The sequence below is a fragment of the Anomaloglossus baeobatrachus genome, chromosome 12 (genome assembly GCF_048569485.1).
Source record: "Anomaloglossus baeobatrachus isolate aAnoBae1 chromosome 12, aAnoBae1.hap1, whole genome shotgun sequence".
Taxonomy (NCBI): Eukaryota; Metazoa; Chordata; class Amphibia; order Anura; family Aromobatidae; genus Anomaloglossus; species Anomaloglossus baeobatrachus.
The window spans coordinates 13,986,489-13,998,868 of NC_134364.1; the positions used below are offsets into that span (position 1 = coordinate 13,986,489).

General features: G+C 45.6%; 1 protein-coding gene across 1 annotated transcript in view; it reads right to left on the reverse strand.

Annotated features, from left to right (window-relative positions):
• Window positions 1-12,380, reverse strand: part of LOC142258149 (uncharacterized) — a 44,770-nt gene that overhangs the window by 4,037 nt on the left and 28,353 nt on the right. The gene's annotated exons all lie outside the window — the stretch shown is intronic.

Here is a 12,380-nt window from a genome sequence, read left to right on the forward strand (position 1 = left end):
ACACAGAGAATAATGCATTTAAACAGGTAAATTAACCCTTTGTAGTTATGGTGTGTACCCAGCACTATAGGATGAGAATAGCTGATCAGATAAGAAAATGTGCATCTGACCAGTATAGGAGGAACACAAAATGTTCATGTTCCAGAATGTGATGACGATTATATGTGAATAAATGTTGATTTTTTTTTTTCAAGAATAAATGTGGATTGTTGTTTATGGGAAAATAAAAGAGGCATCCCCTAAAAATAAACCCTTGCAAAAAATAATATAATCTTCTATTAATGTGATTTTTCACTTCTAAAATGAAGAAAATATATATACAGTATGTATGTGTGTGTATATATATATATATATATATATATGTATATATATATATATATATATATATATAATAATGCTGAATGTGTGTGTGTGTGTGTGTGTATGTCCGGGATTGTCATCCTCACCGTCGCACAGCCACAAAATTTTGCACACTCACACTTCTGGACCCCGAGAGCGTCATAGGCTATGTTTTGAGGGGAAATTTTAACCCCACTCTTTACAGTTATTCGCCAAAAAACCTGCCTCCATTAAAGCGAATGGACCTGGGAGCCACAGTGCAGCCAGAACTTCAGAAGAATGCGCAGCCACGCCCTTATATGGAATGTTGGCGTGTCACAATGCAGCCAGGGAAAGAGACAGACACAGACAGGGAAAGAGACACACACAGAGAGGGAAAGAAACAGACATAGACAAGGTAAGAGACAGACACAAAGAGACAGAGACAGACAGGGAAAGAGAGAGACAGAGATATATACAGACGGGGAGATAGACATAATTACATTTACAGTTAGGTCCAGAAATATTTGGACAGTGACACAAGTTTTGTTATTTTAGCTGTTTACAAAAACATGTTCAGAAATACAATTATATATATAATATGGGCTGAAAGTGCACACTCCCAGCTGCAATATGAGAGTTTTCACATCCAAATCGGAGAAAGGGTTTAGGAATCATAGCTCTGTAATGCATAGCCTCCTCTTTTTCAAGGGACCAAAAGTAATTGGACAAGGGACTCTAAGGGCTGCAATTAACTCTGAAGGCGTCTCCCTCGTTAACCTGTAATCAATGAAGTAGTTAAAAGGTCTGGGGTTGATTACAGGTGTGTGGTTTTGCATTTGGAAGCTGTTGCTGTGACCAGACAACATGCGGTCTAAGGAACTCTCAATTGAGGTGAAGCAGAACATCCTGAGGCTGAAAAAAAAGAAAAAAATCCATCAGAGAGATAGCAGACATGCTTGGAGTAGCAAAATCAACAGTCGGGTACATTCTGAGAAAAAAGGAATTGACTGGTGAGCTTGGGAACTCAAAAAGGCCTGGGCGTCCATGGATGACAACAGTGGTGGATGATCGCCGCATACTTTCTTTGGTGAAGAAGAACCCGTTCACAACATCAACTGAAGTCCAGAACACTCTCAGTGAAGTAGGTGTATCTGTCTCTAAGTCACCAGTAAAGAGAAGACTCCATGAAAGTAAATACAAAGGGTTCACATCTAGATGCAAACCATTCATCAATTCCAAAAATAGACAGGCCAGAGTTACATTTGCTGAAAAACACCTCATGAAGCCAGCTCAGTTCTGGAAAAGTATTCTATGGACAGATGAGACAAAGATCAACCTGTACCAGAATGATGGGAAGAAAAAAGTGTGGAGAAGAAAGGGAACGGCACATGATCCAAGGCACACCACATCCTCTGTAAAACATGGTGGAGGCAACGTGATGGCATGGGCATGCATGGCTTTCAATGGCACTGGGTCACTTGTGTTTATTGATGACATAACAGCAGACAAGAGTAGCCGGATGAATTCTGAAGTGTACCGGGATATACTTTTAGCCCAGATTCAGCCAAATGCCACAAAGTTGATCGGACGGCGCTTCATAGTACAGATGGACAATGACCCCAAGCATACAGCCAAAGCTACCCAGGAGTTCATGAGTGCAAAAAAGTGGAACATTCTGCAATGGCCAAGTCAATCACCAGATCTTAACCCAATTGAGCATGCATTTCACTTGCTCAAATCCAGACTTAAGACGGAAAGACCCACAAACAAGCAAGACCTGAAGGCTGCGGCTGTAAAGGCCTGGCAAAGCATTAAGAAGGAGGAAACCCAGCGTTTGGTGATGTCCATGGGTTCCAGACTTAAGGCAGTGATTGCCTCCAAAGGATTCGCAACAAAATATTGAAAATAAAAATATTTTGTTTGGGTTTGGTTTATTTGTCCAATTACTTTTGACCTCCTAAAATGTGGAGTGTTTGTAAAGAAATGTGACAATTCCTACAATTTCTATCAGATATTTTTGTTCAAACCTTCAAATTAAACGTTACAATCTGCACTTGAATTCTGTTGTAGAGATTTCATTTCAAATCCAATGTGGTGGCATGCAGAGCCCAACTCGCCAAAATTGTGTCACTGTCCAAAGATTTCTGGACCTAACTGTATATCTATTTGTTTTGTGGTTTTTGTGTGCAGAATACATTTTTGTTAATACATTCTATTTTGTTAACAGCAGTTATTAACCCGGGCGAAGCCGGGTAGTACAGCTAGTATTATATAAAGCTGAATGTATGTGTGTGTGTGTGTGTGTGTGTGTGTGTGTGTGTGTGTGTGTGTGTGTATCTCCGGGATTGGCATCTGCACCGTCGCAGCTACAGACACAAAATGTTGCACACTCACACGTCTGGACCCCGAGAGCGTCATAGGCTATGTTGTGAGGCGAAATTTTAACCCCGCACGTTCTAATTTACCAATCAATTTTGCCCCTATCTACATAATGGGGAAAAAGTGAAACGAAAAGTGTATCCGCATCGTCGCATTTACAATCACGAAAGTTTGCACAGACACCTCATGTGACCCAGGGAATGTCATAGACTATGTTTTGACAGGAAAATGTAACCCCGCGCTTTACAGTTACTCTCCAAAAAACATGCCTCCATTAAAGTAAATGGAGCCTGGAACTACAGGTTAATAGTAGGAGCTGTGATTGGTTGCTATAGGAACAAAAGACATTCATAGTATAAGAAGCTTATATGTGAGGTAATAAGATGTCGGTGGGGAGACGGATAGAGAGAGACAGAGACAGACAGGGAAAGAGACAGATAGAGACAGACAGACACAAACGGTGAAAGAGACAGACAGAGACAGACGGTGAAAGAGACAGACTTGGAAAGAGACAGACCTGGAAAGAGACAGAAAGAGACTGACCTGGAAAGAGACAGACCTGGAAAGAGACAGATGGGAAAAGAGACACATGGGAAAAGAGACAGATGGGGAAAGAGACAGACAGGCACGCAGACAGGGACAGAGACAGGCAGACAGGGAAGGAGGAGGCAGCCAGAGAGACAGACAAAGATAGATGGGGAAAGACACAGACCTTGATAGAGACAGACGGGAAAAGAGACAGAGAAATAAAGACAGGCAAGGAAAGAGACAGACAGAGACAGGCAGACAGGGAAAGAGACAGACAGGAAAAGACACAGACAAAGAGACGGGGAGACAGACGGGAATAGAGACAGACCTGGGAAAGAGACAGACCTAGAAAGAGACAGATGGGGAAAGAAACAGAGATAAAGACAGACAAAAAAAAGACAGACAGGCAGACGGGGAAACAGAGAGACCTGGAAAGAGACAGACGGAGCACATTACTTGTCCAATTTAGTTAAGTCTGTGTGGAATATCTGTGGTGTTGAAATATATGTTGTGAAATGCTTCTATTAGCTTAGTTTTTGCCTTTTAATAATTACATTTCTATCTATTTGTTTTGTGCTTTTTGTGTGCAGAATACGTTTTTGTTAATACATTCTATTTTGTTAACAACAGTTATTAACCCGGGCAATGCTGGGTAGTATAGCTAGTATATAATATATATGCCGTGTGCAGAATTATTAGGCAAGTTGTATTTTAGAGGATTTTTTTATTATTTATCAACAACTATGTCCTCAATCACCCAAAAGACTCATAAATATCAAAGCTTAATATTTTTGGCAGTTGGAGTGGGGGTTTTTAGATTTGGCTTCTTAGGAGGATCTGTTTGTGCAGGTAACTATTACTGTGCAGAATTATTAGGCAACTTAATAAAAACCAAATATATTCCTATCTCACTTGTTTATTTTCACCAGGTAAATCAATGTATCTGCACAAAATTTAGAAATAAACATTTCTGACATGCAAAAACAAAACCCAAAAACGTTAGTGCCCATTATAGCCCCCTTTCTTTCTGATGACACTCAGCAGCCGACCATCCATAGATTCTGTCATTGCTTGATCTGTCTACGATCCACATTGCATGCAGCAGCCACCACAGCCTCCAGACACCACAGCCTCCAGCCACCACAGCCTCCAGCCACCACAGCCTCCAGACACTGTTCCCAGAGGTGGACTGTTTTCCCTCCCTGTAGATCTTACATTTTATGAGGGACCACAGGTTCTATATGGGGTTCAGATCAGGTGAACAAGGGGGCCATGTCATTATTTTTTCATCTTTTAGACCTTTACTGGCCAGCCACGCTGTGGAGTAGTTGGATGCATGTGATGGAGCATTGTCCTGCATGAAAATCATGTTTTTCTTGAACGATACCGACTTCTACCTGTACCACTGCTTGAAGAAGTTGTCTTCCAGAAACTGGCAGTAGGTCTGGGAGTTGAGCTTCACTCCATCCTCAACCTGGAAAGGTCCCACAAGTTCATCTTTGATGATACCAGTACCATACCAGTGCCCACCTCCACCTTGCTGGTGTCTGAGTTGGAGTGGAGCGCTCTGCCCTTTACTGATCCAGCCTCTGGCCCATCCATCTGCCCATCAAGAGTCACTCTCATTTCATCAGTCCATAAAACCTGTGAAAAATCAGTCTTCAGATATTTCTTGGCCCAGTCTTGAGGTTTTATCTTATGTCTCTTGGTCAGAGGTGGTGGTTTTCAGCCTTCCTTACCTTGGCCATGTCCCTGAGTATGGCGCACCTTCTGCTTTTTGATGCTCCAGTAACGTTGCAGCTCTGAAATATGGCCAAACCGGTGGCAAAAGGCATCTTGGCAGCTTCACGCTTGATTTTCCTAATTCATGTGCAGTTATTTTGCGCCTTTTTTGCCTGACACGCATCTTGCGACCCTGTTGACTATTTGCCATGAAACGCTTGATTGTTTGGTGATCACGCTTCAAAACTTTGGCAATTACAAGACTGCTGCATCCCTCTGCAAGACATCGCACAATATGGACTTTTCAGAGCCCGTCAAATCTCTCTTCTGACCCATTTTGCCAAATGAAAGGAAGTTGCCTAATAATTAAGTCCCTCTTATATAGGGTGTTGATGTCATTACACCGCACCCTCCTCATTACAGAGATGCACATCACCTGATTTACTTAATATGTAGTTGGCTCTCAGCCTATACAGCTTGGAGTAGGACAACATGTATAAAAAGTATCATGGGATCACAATACTTATCTGCCTAATAATTCTGCACACAGTATATATATATATATATATATATATATATAATCGCAGAGTGGGTAAGAAATACAGAGATGTAAATGTCTGGATGAAGATCCTCTTGTACACCAGGAGAACAAATGTAAGAAAAAGTCCAAGAAGATATAATGAGAAGGCAAAAGATACAACATGGAGACGAAATACATCAGCAATATCTTAAAGTAGAGAAGATTAAAAAGAAGAAATGGAAGGAAAGAAGAAGAAATTGAAAGAAAAAAGATCTCCAGTGTTGTCTGGTAAAAAGATATAATAAAATATTTACAAACATGTGAGGGGTGTACTCACTTTTGGGATATACTGTATGTAACAATGAGTAAAGAGGGAGAAGAGGAAGAGGAGATGAAAATCAGAAGCAGAAGAAGGGGAAGTAGAAAAAGGAAGAGAAAATGGAAAAGGAGAAAAAAAAGGGGTATGGAAAAACGACAACAAGAAGGAATGTAAGAAGAGAAGAACAAAATAAAAAATAGAAGTAAAAGAAAAGGAAACAAAGACAGAGAATTGGGACAATGAGAAATAGAAGAAAATGAAGAAGAAATGGAAAAGGAGAAAGTAAACGAGATAAAAAGGACAACACAAAGGAAGATTCGACAAAATGAGCAAAGTCTAAAGTAGGAACAGGAGAAGAATAATGAGAAGAGAAGCAGGAAATGAAAATTACAAAACTATGCAGAAGTAAAGGAGAAACGATGGACAAGAGAAAAGAGGAGAAAGGAAAGAAGCAGAGAAAATAAACATAAAAGCGGAGGGCAAGAAAACATAAAAATGTAAAATCAGAAAATGGTGAAGAAGGAGAAGAAATAATGAAGAGTAAAAGGGAACAAAAAGTAGAAGAAAAGTAGGATAGAATGAGAATAAATGAAAAAGAAGAAGGAGAAGAAGGAGAAGGAGTAAGCTTTGCTTTCTCAGATAAGATACAAGAAGTCATCACAAGGAGCAGCGGTTATGTGAATCACAGTAACAGAAGCGTAAGCGGAGATTGGAGCTGTAACTCACCAGCGGCTCGTGGAGGTCTCCGGGATGAGTGCAGTCCTCCAGCCGCCTCCCCATATATATATATAAATGTATATTTACTCATGTCCTTGTGTAACACTGAAATTCTTCATATTAGATTCCAGCAACCTTTGTCCTATTGCTTTGTTTTACCTGATTAAACAGTGATGCAAGAAAGTCAGATTGCGCTGTATACGAGCTCTGCCCAAAACTGTGCAGTGGAAGCATTACAAAATCCTTACACCAGAACTTCTGCATTAGATGCCTGTCCAGAATAATCTGTGATGTGTGAACAAGAACAAACACCACTTCTGGCCATTAAATCACTTGTATTCTACAGAATTAACCAGATTTTCCGTTCTGCAGACTATATCCCATCTTTTCAGCTGTCACTGAGCCACTGGCAGGAGACTAGCTGCTACAATGTCTCTCATGTATTAATCCCCATCCTGCTATTCTGTCACTATGTAGCACATCCTCAGTAGCAGTATGGAGGATATTATACAGCTGTACTAAGCTGTGTAGCTGGGAATCCAGCTCTGGGGTGAGATAACACACTTAATAGAAAGCAGCAGCAACATGGATGACATTTTATTGCAAAGCTGAGCAGGGTGGCTGTGAATCCATCTTTGGGTTGTGCAAAAAAAAAAACCAAACACTCATTAAAGGGAACCAAACATCAGGATTTTCATCTATAAGGTGCAGCCAGTGCAGTACTGGCACTATCGGGCACATTGTGTACATACCATCAGGGGGCAGCTCGGGTGTTTAGGCAGCGAAATCCAACTTTATAAAGTTTGAAAATTCGTGCACTTTTTGATTGACGTGTGCACCTCACTGCTAATGTCCGGGCGTGTTATGGACTTGTATCCCTGCCCCCCCGCTGCCTGTTCCTCCCTCTCTCTGGTTGTATTTAAATTTCCCTCTTCAGTAACATGACGTCGGAGTTGGCGCCTGCGCACAGCGCTTATCTCCGGCGCCATGTTTCTGAATCCCACAGTACCGTGCAGCCGTGTGCACGAAAGGGCGGCACATGCGCCCTCGCTTCTTCAGATCCCGTTGTGACCGCGGGAGCGCACGCGGTCACAACAGGACTGGAGATCAGCTGACGGTAGGACGCGATTACCTGCAGCTACGCTACCAGCACAGCAGCCACCTAGGACACCGGGGCACAGGTGAGGTGAGTTCACAATGCTGTGTGTGCGCCCCTGCGTTGACCTGGGCTCACCTTCTGAATGCCAGGTCACCGCAGGAAAGCACTCACAGCTGTGTGTCTGTGCTATGTGTGTGTGCAGTGTGTGTGTCTGTGCTATGTGTGTGATTCTGTGCAGTGTGTGTCTGTGCTATGTGTGTGATTCTGTGCCGTGTGTGTGCAGTGTGTGTGTGCAGTGTGTGTGTGCGCAGTGTGTGTGTGCAGTGTGGTGTGTGTGCACACACTGTGGTGTGTGTGTGTGTGCGCACGCTGCGTGGTGTGTGTGTGTGTGCGCACGCTGTGTGGTGTGTGTGCGCACGCTGTGTGGTGTGTGTGTGTGTGTGTGCACGCTATGTGGTGTGTGTGTGTGCGCACGCTGTGTGGTGTTTGTGTGTGCGCACGCTGTGTGGTGTGTGTGTGTGTGCGCACGCTGTGTGGTGTGTGCGCACGCTGTGTGGTGTGTGTGTGGGTGTGTGTGCGCACGCTGTGTGGTGTGTGTGTGTGTGTGTGGGGAAGCCCTTTTTTTTTTATTTCATGAATTTCATGAAATAATTAAAAAAAAAAAATGACATGGGCTTCGCCCAATTTTTGAGTCCAGGCAGGTACAACTAGGCAGCTGGGGATTGGAATCCGCAGTGGAGAGTGCCCAAGCTTTCTGGGCACCCCCGCTGCGAATTGCAGTCCACAGCTACCCCAGAAAATGGCGCTTTCATAGAAGCGCTATCTTCTGGCGCTGTATCCAACTCTTCCAGCTGCCCTGATGCCGGGTGGCTCACTGGGTAATAATGGGGTTAGGGCTAGGTGTGTATTATCAGCTAGCCCTAAGCCCGAAATTCATGGTGTCACGCCAATATTAGACATGGCCACCATGAATTTCTAGTAAAGATAAAAAAAAACAAAAACACAAAAATATTTTTATTAGAAATAAAACAACACAATTAGTGACTCCATCTTTATTGAAATAAAGAACCCCCCCTCCTCCGCAGTAATCCTGGGTCAAGGGTCCCGCGCCGTCCAATCCGGATCCAATATCATCTGAAAAAAAAAAAACTACACACTTCAGCGTAGCGTCGGACTGGCTACCGGAGGAAACTCCAGTAATGCCAGGCCTGTATTCAGGACACACACACACACACCACACAGCGTGCGCGGCGCGCACACACACACACACACACCGTGCGCACACACACACCACACAGCGTGCGCACACACACACCACACATCGTGCGCACACACACACCACACAGCGTGCGCACACACACACCACACAGCGGGTGCACACACATACCACACTGCGCACACACACTGCGCACACACACTCACACACTGCACACACACACACTGCACATACACACACTGAACACACTGCACAGAATCACACAGATAGCACAGACACACACACTGCACACACACATAGCACAGACACACAGCTGTGAGTGCTTTCCTGTGGTGACCTGGCATTCAGAAGGTGAGCCCAGATCAACGCACGGGCGCCCACACAGCATTGTGAACTCACCTCACCTGTGCCCCGGTGTCCTAGGCGGCTGCTGTGCTGGTAGCATAGCTGCAGGTAATCGCGTCCTCCTGTCAGCTGATCTCCAGTCCTGTTGTGACCGCGCGCGCTCCCGCGGTCACAACGGGATCTGAAGAAGCGAGGGCGCATGCGCCGCCCTCTCGTGCACACGGCTGCACGGTACTGCAGGCTTCAGGAACATGGCGCCAGAGATAAGCGCTATGCGCAGGTGCCAACTCCGATATCATGTTACTGAAGAGGGAAATTTAAATACAACCAGAGAGAGGGAGGAACAGGCAGCGGGGGGGCGGGGATACAAGTGCATAACATGCCCGGACATTAGGAGAGAGGTGCACACGTCAATCAAAAAGTGCATGAATTTTCAAACTTTATAAAGTTGGATTTCGCTGCCTAAACACCTGAGCTGCACCCTGATGGTATGTACACACTGTGCCTGATAGTGCCAGTACTGCACTGGCTGTGTCGCGGGCGGGGAGGAGGGTGTCAGCACACCGCGCTCGCCCCTTCTGCTCGGGTCCGGCGGCTGCCGCTGCTCAGTGGTGGCTCGAGCTGTGGGCCGGATCCCGGGGGGTTTCTCGAGCGGCGCTCCTCGCCCGTGAGTGAAAGGGGGGAATTTGGGTGTTGGGATAATGTCCGTGACGCCACCCACGGTTGTGGTGATTTGTAGCACCACCGCTGCTCAATATGGGGCTCCCGGGGATGGTGATGCGGAGCAGCCAGGTGTTGTGTTGCCCCTCCGTGGGTAGGGGTTGGTGATCTCGGGGCCCGGTGATGGAGCGCAGGGTGCAGGGCCTGGTGGGCGCAGGGACGCGGGGGCAGCGCTGTGCCTTGCGGCACTGTGGTACTCACTCAGCCTGAGACAGTGACACAGTTCTTGGTAAACAAACGGCTGGTTGGTCGGTCCCACGGACGGCTGCACTTGCTCACCCAGTCGGTAGCGGTGATGTCCCTTTTCCTTGCACCTAATGTTGTCTGTTGGTTGCGATGGGTTCCCACCGGTAACCCGCTCCCCGGCTTCAAGCTGGGCCGGAGGAGCTCTACTCTTTGCCCGCAGGCGCTGGCCCTCAGAAACTGGTGCCCTGGCGGTGGCGGTGTCTCTGTTGTACAGGTTGGGCTGTTGCCTTCAATCGGGACTTGGTTGTTGGGGGATCTACGTCCCCGTCACTGACGGATTTGGCAAATTCGGCGACTCCTAGCCTTGCCGGGGTCCGAGAGGCCCCTGCCCTGGTGCTGACTGTCCTTTGGTACGCTGCTCCAGACCGCCGGGTCACTACCCGTCCGCGGCCCTTCCAGGAACTTCCAAACGGTCACCCCTTCAGACAATCACCACTGTTGCTGACCTTGCTGACTCCGTCCTGCACACAGCTGGACACACTTCAAGCTTTCCTTCTGTAACTGTTCTCACTTTCCTTCAGCTTCTCCTACTCCTCCTCTACCACTACCACTTCACTTCACTACTTTCTCTTCCTTAGCTCATCTTAGCTGTTTACTCCTTCACCTCCCTAACTTGACTGCTGGTTTTTCCCGCCTCCAGAGCTGTGTCCTCCTTGGTGGGCGGAGCCAACCGCCTGGCCCACCCCCCTGGTGTGAACCCCAGCCTCTGAAGGAAGGCAACAAGGATTTTGTTTAGCTTTGGTGTTCCTAACTGGGATGTAGGGTGTGATGGTGCAGTGACCTGTGACCCCTGGCTTGCCCAGGGCGTCACAGCTGCACCTTATAGATCAAAATCCTGATGTTTGGTTCCCTTTAAGCAACAGCAGTATGGAGGATATTATGCAACAATCCTAAGCTGTGTAGTTGTGAATCCAGCTCTGCGTGAGATGACACACTTAACAGAAAGCAGCGGCAACAGCATGAAAGATGTTTTATTGCAAAGCTGAGCAGGGTAGCTGTGAATCCATCTTTGGGGTGTGGGGAAAAAAAACACTCATTGAGCATCAGCAGCATAAAGGATATTATGCATCAGCACCTAGCAGTGTAGCTGTGAATCCAGCACTGGGTGAGATAATATACTTACTATAAAGTGGTATGGGGGACTTTATGCATGAGTACTCAGCAGTATAGTTTTGAACCCAGCTTTGAGATGAGATAAACACTTACTAGATTTGGGGTTTGGGTCTGTGTATGTCTTTCCCTGCCTCTCCCTTCTTCATAGACTTCAATAGTCAGCTATAACCTGATCCCTCAGTGAGCTAGTAGTACATCTTATTTTGACCAACATAGATTTTAATAATTCAGAGTAAATGAATTCAGGTGGTGGGGAAAAAAAAGAAGTGGTTCCTAAGTGGAGAAAGAAGATAAGATTAATTGCAGAGTGTCTTGTCTTTGCTTGTACTATTGATTTCCACTTGTATTGTTCTCAATATTGTCCCCAATAGAAGTCTATCAGACATTTTAAATGGCCCAATTAAGCACCCTCTACTCTACTGATAATCTACTCATCTCTGCTACTCCTGGTGCTGTCCGCACCCTCTACTCTACTGATAATCTACTCATCTCTGCTACTCCTGGTGCTGTCCGCACCCTCAACTCTACTGAATGAAGGTACCTAATAATCTACTCATCTCTGCTGCTCCTGGTGCTGTCCGCACCCTGAACTCTACTGAATGAAGGTACCTGATAATCTACTCATCTCTGCTGATCCTGGTGCTGTCCGCACCCTCAACTCTACTGAAAGAAGGTACCTGATAATCTACTCATCTCTGCTGCTCCTGGTGCTGTCCGCACCCTCAACTCTACTGAATCAAGGTACCTGATAATCTACTCATCTCTGCTGATACTGGTGCTGTCCGCACCCTCAACTCTACTGAATCAAGGTACCTGATAATCTACTCATCTCTGCTGATCCTGGTGCTGTCCGCACCCTCAACTCTACTGAATCAAGGTACCTGATAATCTACTCATCTCTGCTTCTCCTGGTGCTCTCCTCAGTCTCAACTCTACTGAATCAAGGTACCTGATAATCTACTCATCTCTGCTGCTCCTGGTGCTCTCCGCAGTCTCAACTCTACTGAATCAAGGTACCTGATAATCTACTCATCTCTGTTATATAAAATAAAGATTCATAATATAGCAAACATCAAGTAAACACAGTAGCGGTGGTCTCGGTAACACCATCGTCCCGAGCAGAGACAACCATTCT